This window comes from Lactuca serriola, chromosome 5 (assembly GCF_051521515.1).
Source record: "Lactuca serriola cultivar US96UC23 chromosome 5, Lser_US96UC23_V15, whole genome shotgun sequence".
Taxonomy (NCBI): domain Eukaryota; kingdom Viridiplantae; phylum Streptophyta; class Magnoliopsida; order Asterales; family Asteraceae; genus Lactuca; species Lactuca serriola.
Genome location: NC_136412.1, coordinates 99,697,080 through 99,709,901, shown reverse-complemented (window position 1 = coordinate 99,709,901; position 12,822 = coordinate 99,697,080). Strand labels below are relative to the sequence as shown.

The 12,822-nt window shown below is 39.4% G+C and overlaps 1 non-coding gene across 1 annotated transcript; it reads right to left on the bottom strand.

The window, feature by feature from the left end:
• Nucleotides 1–12,165: 12,165 nt before the first annotated feature.
• LOC145056171 (small nucleolar RNA R71) lies at nucleotides 12,166–12,269 on the bottom strand. The gene has a single exon (XR_013685703.1). It is a non-coding gene; the product is annotated as a small nucleolar RNA R71 (small nucleolar RNA).
• Between the last annotated feature and the right edge of the window lie 553 nt (nucleotides 12,270–12,822).

Genomic DNA, 12,822 nt, shown 5'->3' with positions numbered 1-12,822 from the left:
AATAAAGTCCTTTATTAAGCCATTTTGAATCCTAGGTCACTTTCTAGCATGCATGAACGTAAAGTTGGAAACTTTACATGATTTTCCAGCCTTGGGATGCTAGATCTATGTTTTAGGACTATGTTTTGAGGGTTAAGGGCTTAATGGGTTAAGTCTCACTCTTTTGAGACTAGGGTTCGGGTTTGGGCCTGTTATGGTAGCTTCTAAGGGTAAAGTTGGAAATTTTACCCTTCTAGACATCATTTGGAAGGAGATCTGAGTATTGGAGTTCCTTGATTCGATGGAAACAGCTTAATGCATTAAACTGTTGGATTTCTGGTTAACTCGGTGAGTTCACTAGTGAAGTCGGCGAGTTGATTAGGGTTTTCCCGATCTATACAGTTAACGAAGAAACTCGAAATGTTAGAGGACAACTCAGCGAGTTGGGTCAACTCGGATTGTTGACTTTGACCTTTGACTTTAGTCCTTGATCAAGTTTGACTTGTAATGGGTTTTAGAGCATTTTGGGGTTTATTTAAGGAAATTTTTCTGTTTAGGGGTTGAGTAGAGCTGGTATTCGGAGCCAGGACATTGGCAGCTATCGTTCGTTATTTGAGGTGAGTCTTCTCACCACACTCGTGGGTCGAAGGCACCAAGGTCGGCCCATTAATGTTATATGATGTCTATGTGCACATGATTGTCTTGGTTATAGGATGATGCTATGTTAGTGACCGGTTAGGTCTGTATCTCGGTTATTGGGATGTTTCTATGATTGGTGATCTGTTAGATCGGTTTGACTGTTATATGAAATGTGCTAGCGTATGATATTTATGTGCACATGTTTGTTTGATTGAGAGTTGGGTTGAGGCGGTCCTGCTTTGTGTTGTAGGCCAACATACCCAGCGAGCGGTCCGGATAGGCTGTAGGCCATGCGTGGCGGTCCAAACGTGTCGAAGGCTCGAAGAGCAGTCCAGATAGACTGAATGCCTATGAGGCAGTCCAGTCAGGCTGATGACTCATTATGCATGCTGTTCTGTATTGGTTATATGATATGGTTATGTTTGTATGGTGTTGTTATTTTGGGGAAACTCACTAAGCTTCAGGCTTACAGTTGTTGATTTTGTTTCAGGCACTTCGGTTGATTGTGGGAAGGCGAAGGCGTGATCGTGCACCTCCTTATATTTTCATGATTGATTCTGGGAATACTCTGATGTCTAAACTATTTTGAAAACAACCTGTAATAACTTAATGGTTTTAAAATGTGTTAAAAAGTTTAAATTTGGCTTGAATTTTATGGGTGTTACAAGTTGGTATTAGAGCCTTGGTTTGAGTGAATTGGAGGAACACTCGTGTGAATCCAGTCTCAAATCAATGAAGGATTTTAAAATGAGTTTTTAAATGGTTTTCAAAATATGTAAAGGAGGATGCAGGGAGTATGATCAGCTAGAGCCAGTAAGTAGACCCCAAAATACCATATAGTTATTTGATTATGTGATATGTTAGAACAGCATGCTAGTACTAGGCTAGGGATCTTCAGGAATTGCATGATAGAATTGCCTGATTACATGATGCCTGCTAGCCTAGGGTTTCCTTATTGAGATTGACATCATTACTGTAGTTACTTGTGTATGCATCACGGTTGTATATAATTAAGATCTTATAGCCTGAGAATGTTTGATTTGGCCTTATGTTCTATTCTTATTGATTAGGGCTTAGGGTAGGATCGAATATTCAAAAGTCTATGGGGTCCAGCGTTATGTATGGCTAGCATACACTAGTGCTGCAGGGTTGGTGGATTTTTCATGGATGGGTGGGTTGTGTGAGGCCGGGAGGCTAGTTATGAGATATTTAGTATTTCTCTAGGAGTGAGGATTGAGCGCTCATTATGTTTATGTATATTGTTAGGGCGTTATGATGATACTTGAGACAAATATGGGTAGGTGTGGAAGGTAGTATGGGCCCGTACTACTGAAAATGTTTTTATACAAGTGTGTTCTGTCAAATTATAATAGACACTAAAGAATAATTCAAAATGAAAGATGCGTCTTGAACGAGCACCATCTTCTCTGAACCTTGCATCGGTACCTGTCTATGGTTGACCTGAGGATACAAGTTATTTTGAAAGCGAGTATCAGCTTTAAAGCTGGTGAGATCATAAGTATTTTAGTGTCTTAATTTGTAAAACTTGTAATTAAAGACTTGACATTGTTTTTAAAGAAAGCTCGTATAAGTATGAAAATGTTTTGTATGATCCTAGGAAGCCCTATGTTTCCTACTAATGGTATCCTTTTACCAAGGCATCTAGTGTCTGTGTGTGTGTCTCTTGTAAGAGTGTGTATTTTCCCAAATCTGACTATCATTATCCAAAAATATAGTTTCTACATTACCGTGCATCGTGTGAAAATTCACGAAGTGAATGTTAATGGGAAAAATATATAGTACTATGGTGTAGTGTCGAACTACAACCGTACTAATTACCTTAAGTCTAGGGTAATCTCGTAAGTACTGTAGTATTTGTAATAAGCGACTACCTCTGTACTCCTATTGCCTTATTTGAGCGATAAGGCCTAATGTGATGGCTAGATCCCAGGCTAAACGCTTCCCTGTTAAAGGGATTTTGGGACCTTTACACGACGCCTGCCTGTATGCAAGCCGTGAACATCCACATTACTATGATCATGTATACCCGATATAACTACCACAATGCGTTGTGATTCATCGGTATAGTTAGATACTAAACTTGTTTTATGCTATAGCACCTAATGATGTCTGTCCTATCAAAGTATATGTAACCGCACTCATGTAAACGAATATATGTAAACGTACTCATGTAAGCGTAATCATGTAAAACATATCTATGTAATAGTATAGTAATGTACTGTAATGTTCTGCATGTGCTAGCTGTAACGTGTGTTCTCTCTCTATCTAGCATGTATAGTAATGTACTGTGTGTACTAGCTGTAACGTATGTTCTCTCTATCTAGCAAGTATTGACTCATGAATGAAGTGACTCATTGTATGATATCGTGTTCTAATAATAGTCCTAGTATCTTCCTAAACTACCCATACGGTAGCTTACTAGTAATGTAACTGGTACGCATGGACATGGATGTGTACCCTTGCTACCCAAGGGTATTGAACTTAACTGGAAGAACCTTTATGACTATATATGTACACATGATATATAACTAATATTTAAACGACCTTCGGATGAATACCCGATATCCCACCAGACCACATCTCAAGCGCGAAAAGGAAATAGGGTGAATAGCCTTCCTAAGTTCTTTAAACATTTCTTATATAACCATACATATATAGGCATGCAATTAACAATATAAAATCATAAAATAAGTTTTGTAAAACCTTTTGAACAGGATTATTATCTAAGAAAAGATCGACTTGATGTCAATCTATAAGATGGGTTGGAAGTATTTATCTAACAAAACAGTTTTAAATAAAAAGAAACATTTGTTTGAAAACAATTGTAAATGAGTTTGAAATGAAACATACAGTGTATAATGAACAATTAAATCAGGAGTTTTCAACATATAAAACGTATATGAAAATCCTTTAAATAACAATTGTTTGGTAAAACAGCTAATGTCTAGCAAATCATTTATATGCTGCTTATTAATCACATGTGATTGATATAATAACTAGCATGATTCTACTTGTATCCCCCCCATAAAACATTTAAAAACATTTAAATCATTGATTAAGGGGTATGAACTCACCTGTGGTGGGTGATACGGATGAACTGAAGAGGTAGGACCGCTAGGTGTCAAGTGAAGTCTTGAACACACTCTATGATCCTAGTTAACATATAATTTCACATATATGTAACTAATTAGTCTATAAACAACTAATAAACAATTCAAGACACGCTAGGACTTGCTAAACACCTTTATCAAGTGTTATTAGCCTCTAGGATTGCATCTAAGTGTTTGTAGGGGAAGCTATTGTGTGTAGGGGTCTAGGAAAACTCCACCATGAAGTTCACGACCCTAATAACACTACCAAATGAGTTTACGGTCGTAAACTCATGGGTTTAAGACCTTAAGCTCATACTTAGGTTACCATGTTGTGTTTGATGCTCTACAAGACTCTAGGAAGCATTTCTACTTAATGGCTTCGTCTATGGAAGAGTTTAGGGCATAATATAACTCCTTTTAGGAGTTTACGGCCCTGGGACCATATCCCTTGGATATTACGGCCATAATCTCCCTTGGGAGGATGTTTATGGTGTTTTCAAGTCTCTAAATTAACTAGGAACTAAACTAGGCTTTTGTACTTGGCTTTAGAAGAGTTTATGGCACCATTTGGCACCATTTTATGGAGTTCACGGCCCTAGAACCTTTTGGGCCGTGAACACCTTACTCTTGGTGTTCTAAGTGTCTTAGCTAGCCCTAAACTCATTTAGGTACATGCCCAAATTAGTCTATTAGCTTAAGGAGGGTTTTTAAGTCATTTTGGCACATAAAAATGGAGTTCACGGCCCAAGAATCTCCTTGGCCGTGAACTCACTTTCACCCTTGATTCTTAATTGTTTTGTGGTCTAAAACATGTAATGCTAGTCCCTATGTTGAGTTCTAAGCCTTTGAGGGACATTGGGACACTTTTGGCCCTTAAAATGGAGTTTATTCTCCGAGTGTTCTTGGGCGGTAAACTCCCAAATCTTGGGGTCTTGATCCGATTTTTATGTTTTCTAGTCATATACACACTAGCATACAAGCCTAAGGTAGTTACAAATCACAGGGGAAGGACTAGGCATCTTTTTAGGATTTTACTCCCCAAGGTGTTCTTGGGCGGTAAACTCCCGAATCTAGTTGGTTTGTTATGAAATTGATGTTATTAAGCACATTATAAGCCATATAATACAACTAGAGAAAGCTACTCATGATTTGGGATAAAAACCCGAAGATCCGTGAGAGAGAATTTGGCTTTTCTCTAATTGGAAATGTAACTAATGAATTATTTGGTTCAGATTTCTATATATAGTCCTGAGATTTTTGGCAGAAATATTTTTAATCCCGGAATGAACTCTAATATCCTAGAGTATTGGAATAACAGTGTTGCACAAAACCCTAGTGCATCCACTCTCCTGATATCTCCTTAAGTGCTAAACCTGAAATACTCAAAAGTTTGGAAATTCTCTGTAACTGTTCTAACTTCTATTGGCTTGATATGGTTTGTTTTGAATGGAAATTTCGGGTTGTCACATCATCCCCCTGTTGAAGGGAATTTCGTCCCAAAATTAGAATTTAGATAAGGAAGTAGGTACGAATGATCGAGTCATGAGGAGGAAACTTCCTAATCGATTGGTTCTAGCGTTCCTAAGTGAAATCGGGTTCTCGGTTGGTATCCCAACGAACCTTCACTAACTGGCGACGGCGTTGCTTCGTCCGTTGACCTCTCGGTCGAGGGTCACAATAGTCCTAATACGAAGGAGAGGATCTCGACCAGTGGACTTACAAGAGTCCTAACGGAAAGGTATGGTTTCACAATCGAGACGCGAAGAGTAGGATGTACGTTACTGAGTTCGCGGAGTAGGTCTAGTTTGCGAGATACAAGACCGATTATGGTAAGAATCTCGGAGGTCCTATCTATCTTGGATTTAGCTTTCCACGCTTACAAAGCGTATTAATCCGTTCCCAGAGTGAGACTTCCTAAAGAAATTGGTCTCTCACTTGGAATCCCAAAGGTTCCTTCTCTTGATTTACTTCCCAGTCAAAGGCCACCCCTTGTTGGGTCAAAGTCGAAATGGTTCCTGTGAATTGCGAGGGGTTCTGGATGAACTAAGACAGTAGGTCTGTAAGACCTAGAATTTGACGAATGACTGCCGGCATCTCTGGTTTCGACAAATTCTCAACGGTTTTGACAAATTGTAAGAGTACTCAAAATTTCTCACATCACTAACAATGTGTCATAGGAACCTAACTCTTTAATTTCAAAATTTGTGCTTAGAGAACTTCTCGAAAGTTCCTCTGAAGGTAATGTTTCCATGGGTTCCTTCTTACTATGAGGGTAGATAAGTAAGTCATTACGTGGTGAAATGACGAACTGATCCAAATAAGAAAGACGTACCCTACTCATTAAACTCATGAATACTATGGGTGTATTGGTCCTATCCGAGGGGTATCACTACGGACTCGAAGTGTCCGCATCGAGTTCGGAAGGAAGTCTCTCGGACATACTTTCCTAACACTCAAACTGGTGATATTCGGATCTCAGGTCCATTCCTGAAAGTAATTCTTTCCTTGTGTTTGCTCAACCAATTCATCTATGCGATGCAGAGATAACGATTTCTAATGGAAATCTTGACGGAGTCCTTGGTAGTCGAGGAACATACAATGCAACAATCTGTCGATCTCTGGAAGAAAAAGTCTGGGGTTCTCCAGGGTGAGAAGCCTAGTCTTCTAATTCTATTTATGTGTAGTTCGCTAAGTTGTCCGGGCTGTTCTTGTATCTCCGTAGGTGTTTAGACTATAGGGCGATCTGTTTACAGGAGTCATACTGGATTCTAAGTTTGTTCACATGACGATGCGATGCTCGTAATCTTGGGCAGTCTCCGTCCTGAAGTTCATATTAGAATTCATACTTGGTTCAATGATCACAATATCGTGTATACGAGTCATATATAACTAAGATTGAAAAGGTAGTCGAATAACTGATTCTTCTTTAAGCTCATATCCCATCGAGGAAAAAGAAGTTAAAGTGGAATCATCAATTCTAAACCTGTAGAACCTTGATTATATATCACCCCTATGTATACATTCTTCAGCGACAGGTCAATCGCATGAATCCTTGGATTAAACTTGACGTACTGCACGAGTGGTACTTCGGGGATTTCTTCGGAAAGAAAATAACTAAGAGGTACTCCTGGCATGAGTACTTCGGTGTTCTGATATGACGGCTTCGCTGGAAAAGCGATCTAGAAGAAAGAGATGTACGCATGAAGCTGTTTTCATGAAGATCAAACTGAATCCAGTCGTATGATAATGTCGAAATCATACTGAAACTTAAAGACATTAGATTTGAACATAAGACGTTTACAGACAAAACACAACCGTGCAACCATCAACAGAGTTACACTACTTTAGACTTACAACAAGACCATTGCTGCGAATAAGGTATATTACAAAAGACAAGTATACGCAGCATGAGAATCTCTATATGGACAGGATCTCGCAAAAGGTAAGACTCTAGTTGCACTAGTTTCGGATAGTTTATAAGTCTGATACAACAAAACGCCTAAATTACATTAACGAGGGTTCCGGAGTAGGCTCTCCTGCAGCTGTGATCCTGAGAATCTTCCCATCTGCGCCAGAGTTCTTTGCTATGGGGCAATCCTTCTTGAAGTGTCCTATCTCCCCGCATTGGTGGCATGACTGGCTAGTACCAGCTTTTGTGGCGGGAGTGCGGTGTTTAGCCAGTGTTATGTGGACACGAGTGCCTTCCTCATTACTCCACTTTGAAAATTGCTTCCTAAAGCGTTCTGCCGGAGTTGCCACTGGTGGCTATGGCATGGCAAGTCTTTGGGCTTTCTTGCGCTCCTTTAGGGCTTTACGATATCATCTCTTCCTTTTGGTCTTTAGGCTTCGCAAGTCCATGACTGTTGCCATTTGTTGGTTTCCCGAGTTGGTACTACCATCGGAACTCTCGACTCCTTTTTCAGTCTTGTTTGTGTTGCCTGAGTTGATGTGTGTAAGGAAAGTTGTCACAACAGCTGCTACTGCAGCTTGTAATGTAGCGGCGTCAATATGGAGGGTAGGGGTTTCGTTGCTCGACTGATCGTTTCCGGATGACGACATGATTCTGTAACTCGAAAGATAAGGATTTTGTGAGCGATTCTGGTTCACCCTAGGTGTAGTTCGACTGTTTATGTAAAGAATAGAAGTATGTTATCGAAAATTTGACCTACATCCCTATGATGCAGTCCTAGCACGGAATGGAAGTACGTTCGCGAAGGTTTGACCTACATCTCTATGACGCAGTCCTAGTACTGACTGGAGGTGTGTTTATGAAGGGTTGACCAACATCCCTATGATGCAATCCTAGTAATGGGTGGAAGTAAGTTCGTAGAATGGTCTCAAGACGTTTGTCGTTCAAGTCGGGGTATTGTGGGTTGGTGAATAACAGGATCCAACCACTAAAAGAGACTTGGAAATGTCTCTGGAGTTAAATTACTATAGTCCAATGACTTGACTAAAGCAGGTTTCAGATAGACTCCAATGAAAGTATAATAAGAGTACTTGAATGAAGAATGACACAGAAGTTAGCCGGCTGTCAATATCTTTGATATTCATGACGTAAAGATTCAGGAAAATGACCTTGTAGAGGTCTTACATCATATCCAGAGAAGATAGTTCTTGACAGCATAAAGATCTAACCAAAAGTACTTATAGTACTAGATAATTTCATAGGAGAATGCCACATAGGGCATAGACAAAAACACGATTCCTTTTAACAAGGAAAATAAAGTAAAGCGTCTACTACTGGCGACGGTCATCCCTCTGGTGAACTCTCAGTTCAGCCAATTAACTGCTAAATACGCTTGTACTTGCCGTGAACTCACTTTCACCCTTGATTCTTAATTTTTTGTGGTCTAAAACATGTAATGCTAGTCCCTATGTTGAGTTCTAAGGCTTTGAGGGACATTGGGACACTTTTGGCCCTTAAAATGGAGTTTACTCTCCGAGTGTTCTCGGGCGGTAAACTCCCAAATCTTGGGGTCTTGATCCGATTTTGATGTTTTCTAGTCATATACACACTAGCATACAAGCCTAAGGTAGTTACAAATCACGGGGGAAGGACTAGGAATCTTTTTAGGAGTTTACTCCCCAAGGTGTTCTTGGGCGGTAAACTCTCGAATCTAGTTATTTTGTTATGAAATTGATGTTATTAAGCACATTATAAGCCATATAATACAACTAGAGAAAGGTACTCACGATTTGGGATAAAAACCCGAAGATCCATGAGAGAGAATTTGGCTTTTCTCTAATTGGAAATGTAACTAATGAATTATTTGGTTCAGATTTCTATATATAGTCCTGAGATTTTTGGCAGAAATATTTTTATTCCTATAATGAACTCTAATATCCTAGAGTATTGGAATAACAGTGTTGCACAAAACCCTAGTGCATCCACTCTCCTGATATCTCCTTAAGTGCTAAACCTGAAATACTCAAAAGTCTGAAAATTCTCTGTAACTATTCTAACTTCTATTGGCTTGATATGGTTTGTTCAGAATTGAAATTTCGGGTTGTCACAGTCTCTTTTTCATTATATGGGTTATGAGAGACCTTTCTGATGTGTTACCAGAATTGTGGTTACAAAACATCTTGAGACCGGATCCAGGTTAGGATCCCGTATTGTCAGAGGATCGTGTTAGTGAGACCCTCCGGGAGGAGGTGATCGAGATTGTCCAGGGACAGTTGCTGTAGATGTTGGGCCTATCAAGACTGTCATGGTTGAGTATTTTGACGAGCGCTATGCAGTCATTGTTGAGACGGCTACCGCAGCAGCTTCAGCAGCTGTAACGACGGTAGGAGAGGAGCTGGTCGAGCTTTCCAGTATCGGGACTTGTTATTGGCACATATTATGATGAGCAGAGGGTTGCAGTTATCTGGGATCAGGGAGATGTTATGTACTTGTTACATTTTGCGGGTTAAGCGGGAAAGTCTGGCACATGCGTTCTAGATTGAGGCTTCGGGGGTTTTACTCGAGGCCGGAATGTGAGTCGCGGGGACTCCGGAAAGGAGTAATGATTATGTTTAGCTGGAGTTATGCATCTGGAATTAGAATGGTTAATTGATAGGGTTGGAATGTTGTTTTTGATATGTGCATAATTAGTTAATTATTTAGTATACATTTTTATTCGTTTTTAACTAACTATGTGAATAATATGGACAAAAGGTACTTAATATTGTTTAAATTTTATTTTCAGTCCAAAATACATGCTTGGGAGTGAAAGGGAACAAGGGAAAGAAATTAAAGACCAAAGAGTGAAGATTGAGGGACAAAAACTTACCTACTCGGCGAGTACACGAGCCTACTCGGCGAGTCCAGCTGAATATTCCAGAAGATAGCCACGATTCCTGATTTAAGACGGATAACAACGAGTCTACTCGGCGAGTTGGGTCTGCTACTCGCCGAGTACACCCTGTTTTGAGATATCTATAAAAACCAAGCCTTTATCCGATGGGACGACTTTTCTGGCGATTTTTGAAGATCCTTCTGCGATTGAGAACCCTGGAAGACGCTGAGGAATTCTAATCTTCAACCTTTTGAAGAATTGAAGCAACTAGGTTAATCATTCCACTTAGCTTTAGGATTTGAGTATGTCTAATCTAGTTAAACTTGTTTTTATGTTTGTTTTTACTGCAACTATGAGCTAAATACGTTTTTGTTTCTGTTTGGGGAATACCAAGGAACTCCTATGGTTTAATTATTAGCTTTTGGTTAATTGTTTATTGGTGATCTATTAAATTAAGTTTATTAAAGAACCTTATGCATTAATCACAATTATTTTCTGTTAATTGGAAGACAATTAAGCTGCATGAACATCTCTTAGTTGTTAACCTCATATGTCTATGTGAAGACTAACTCATATGCTTAGGAATAATGATTATGAAACTAAGATTAATGAGATAATTATTAGATTAATGTGTGAGCTTGTTTGAGAAACCATCAAACAAGAGGTTAATTGAACCACTAAATTGATTAACCACTACAAATCTTATTTAATCCAAATTATTAATCTAGGGAATTAATTAGTTTAAACACTTGATCACCGCTTAAATTAGTTAATTGTCTAAGGGTTAGGAGTAATGAACATGAACCTAACCACTATAGTTGGTAGCCAATAACAATTTATCTATCATAAATACAAATAACCATAGGAGTGAATTAGTTGAACCTAAATAGAAACATCTTTATCAAATTTGGTGAATTAGTTGTCTGCTTTAGTTATTTAGTTAATTAAGTGTTTATGTGTGCTTAAGTTTCTAGTCTTGCAAAACTAGAAGAAAAACCTTTTACTTTCATTAATTGTTTTAGTTAAAATTAGTTATTAGTTTAATTTTCCATTCCCTGAGTTCGATACCTCACTTACTAAACTATACCACTAAAAGACAGGTTCACTACCTTTGTGTGCTAAATTTATTAATGAAAAGTAGGGATAAAACAAGTGCATCTAACACACAACAAGTTTTTGGCGCCGTTGCCGAGGAACGGTTCTAAATAATTAATCTAATTCCTAATTTTTTCGATCCTTTGTGTGAGTTTACTTGCATAAAGTTACTTTATTGCAATTTAGTAGTTAGTAATTAGTTTTTAGCATCTGTTTTAGTTTTAATATTAAGTTTATAATTTTTCAAAAGCACACTGATACTCGCCGAGTGCAGTCGCACCTACTCGGCAAGTACAAGCGTATTTAGCAGTTAATTTTCGAATTTTTTTTAGTACATTTTTTTGTTCTTTTTACGTTTTTATCTTGTTTATTTCAGGACTTTCATGACCAGAGGATCAAACACCCCGCTGGTACCCCCGTTTGAAGATCCCGAAACCGCATTGAAAAGAAACAAAGGAAAGGACGTGGAGAGTTCGAGTACACCAAAGAAGTCACCTTTGTCCAATTTGAAGACTGTTTTTGGGAAAAAGAAGAGCAGCAAATCAGGAGCATCCAGGGCTTCCTTAGTAATCGACGAACTGACTAAGGAAGATATTGAGTACGAGACCGAGGAAGAAGAGGACCCGACATACGAGCACGAAATCGAGTCCGAGGAAGAGTTAGCTATCACAATGGCTAACATTGATGAAATCCCCATGGGAGAATGGAAGAAGAGGATGCGCGACGACACTGGCCCGAGACTTGTGCAACCCGCAATTCCCGCGATCGCTACCTTCGAGCTAAAGGGTCATATCATAGCTTTACTTAAAGAAATACCTTTTTATGGAAAAGACCATGAAGATGCTTACAAGCATTTGGACGAAGTTAATGATGTAGCTGATTACTTCAATGTTCCAAATGTGCCCCGCGAGACTCAGCTACTTCGTATGCTTCCAGTGACATTCAAAGGTGCTGCAAAAGACTGGCTCAAGTCACTTCCCCCTGGATCAGTCACCACTTGGGCCAAGATGAAAGAAGAATTCATTGATCACTTTTGCCCACCCTCCAAGATAGCCAAATTGAAGAAGGCCATTGCTAACTTTGAACAAGCTAGAGAGTCGCTATTTGAAGCATAGGAGAGGTACAATAGCTTACTAAGAAACTGCCCACACCATGACCTAAACAGCAAGCAAGAAGTATCCATCTTCTATGATCGAGTCAATGTCACAACCAGGCAGTTACTAGACTCGCAAGGCCCGCTCACAAAGAAGCCGCCCCCCGGTGATCAAAGAATTGATTGAAGAATTTTCTAAACACTCTAGAGAATACCACAACCCTAGACATGATGTCACTAGGGGAGCCGCTTATGCAGCTACTGAAGACTTATCCGCGGTCATGGGTATGCTAAAAGCCATGGATAGGAGGATGGATAAGATGGATCAAACAATCCATGCTATTCGTGTGGGTTGTGAAAACTGCAATGGGCCTCACCTCACTAGAGACTGTGATTTAGATGAGAATGGCAACAAGAAGGCACAAGTCTGTTACTCAAGTGGAGACCGATATGATGAAGATTGGCGCAAACAAAAGAAAGAGTGGCTCCCTTATGAAGAGTACAAGAAAGCCAAGGAGGAAAGGTTTAGGCAAAAAGGGAGAGGGTTCTACCAAAAGGAGGAGTCGGTACAAGAGAGGAAGCCAAGCTTGGAAGAAATGCTCACCAAATTTGTAGCTGT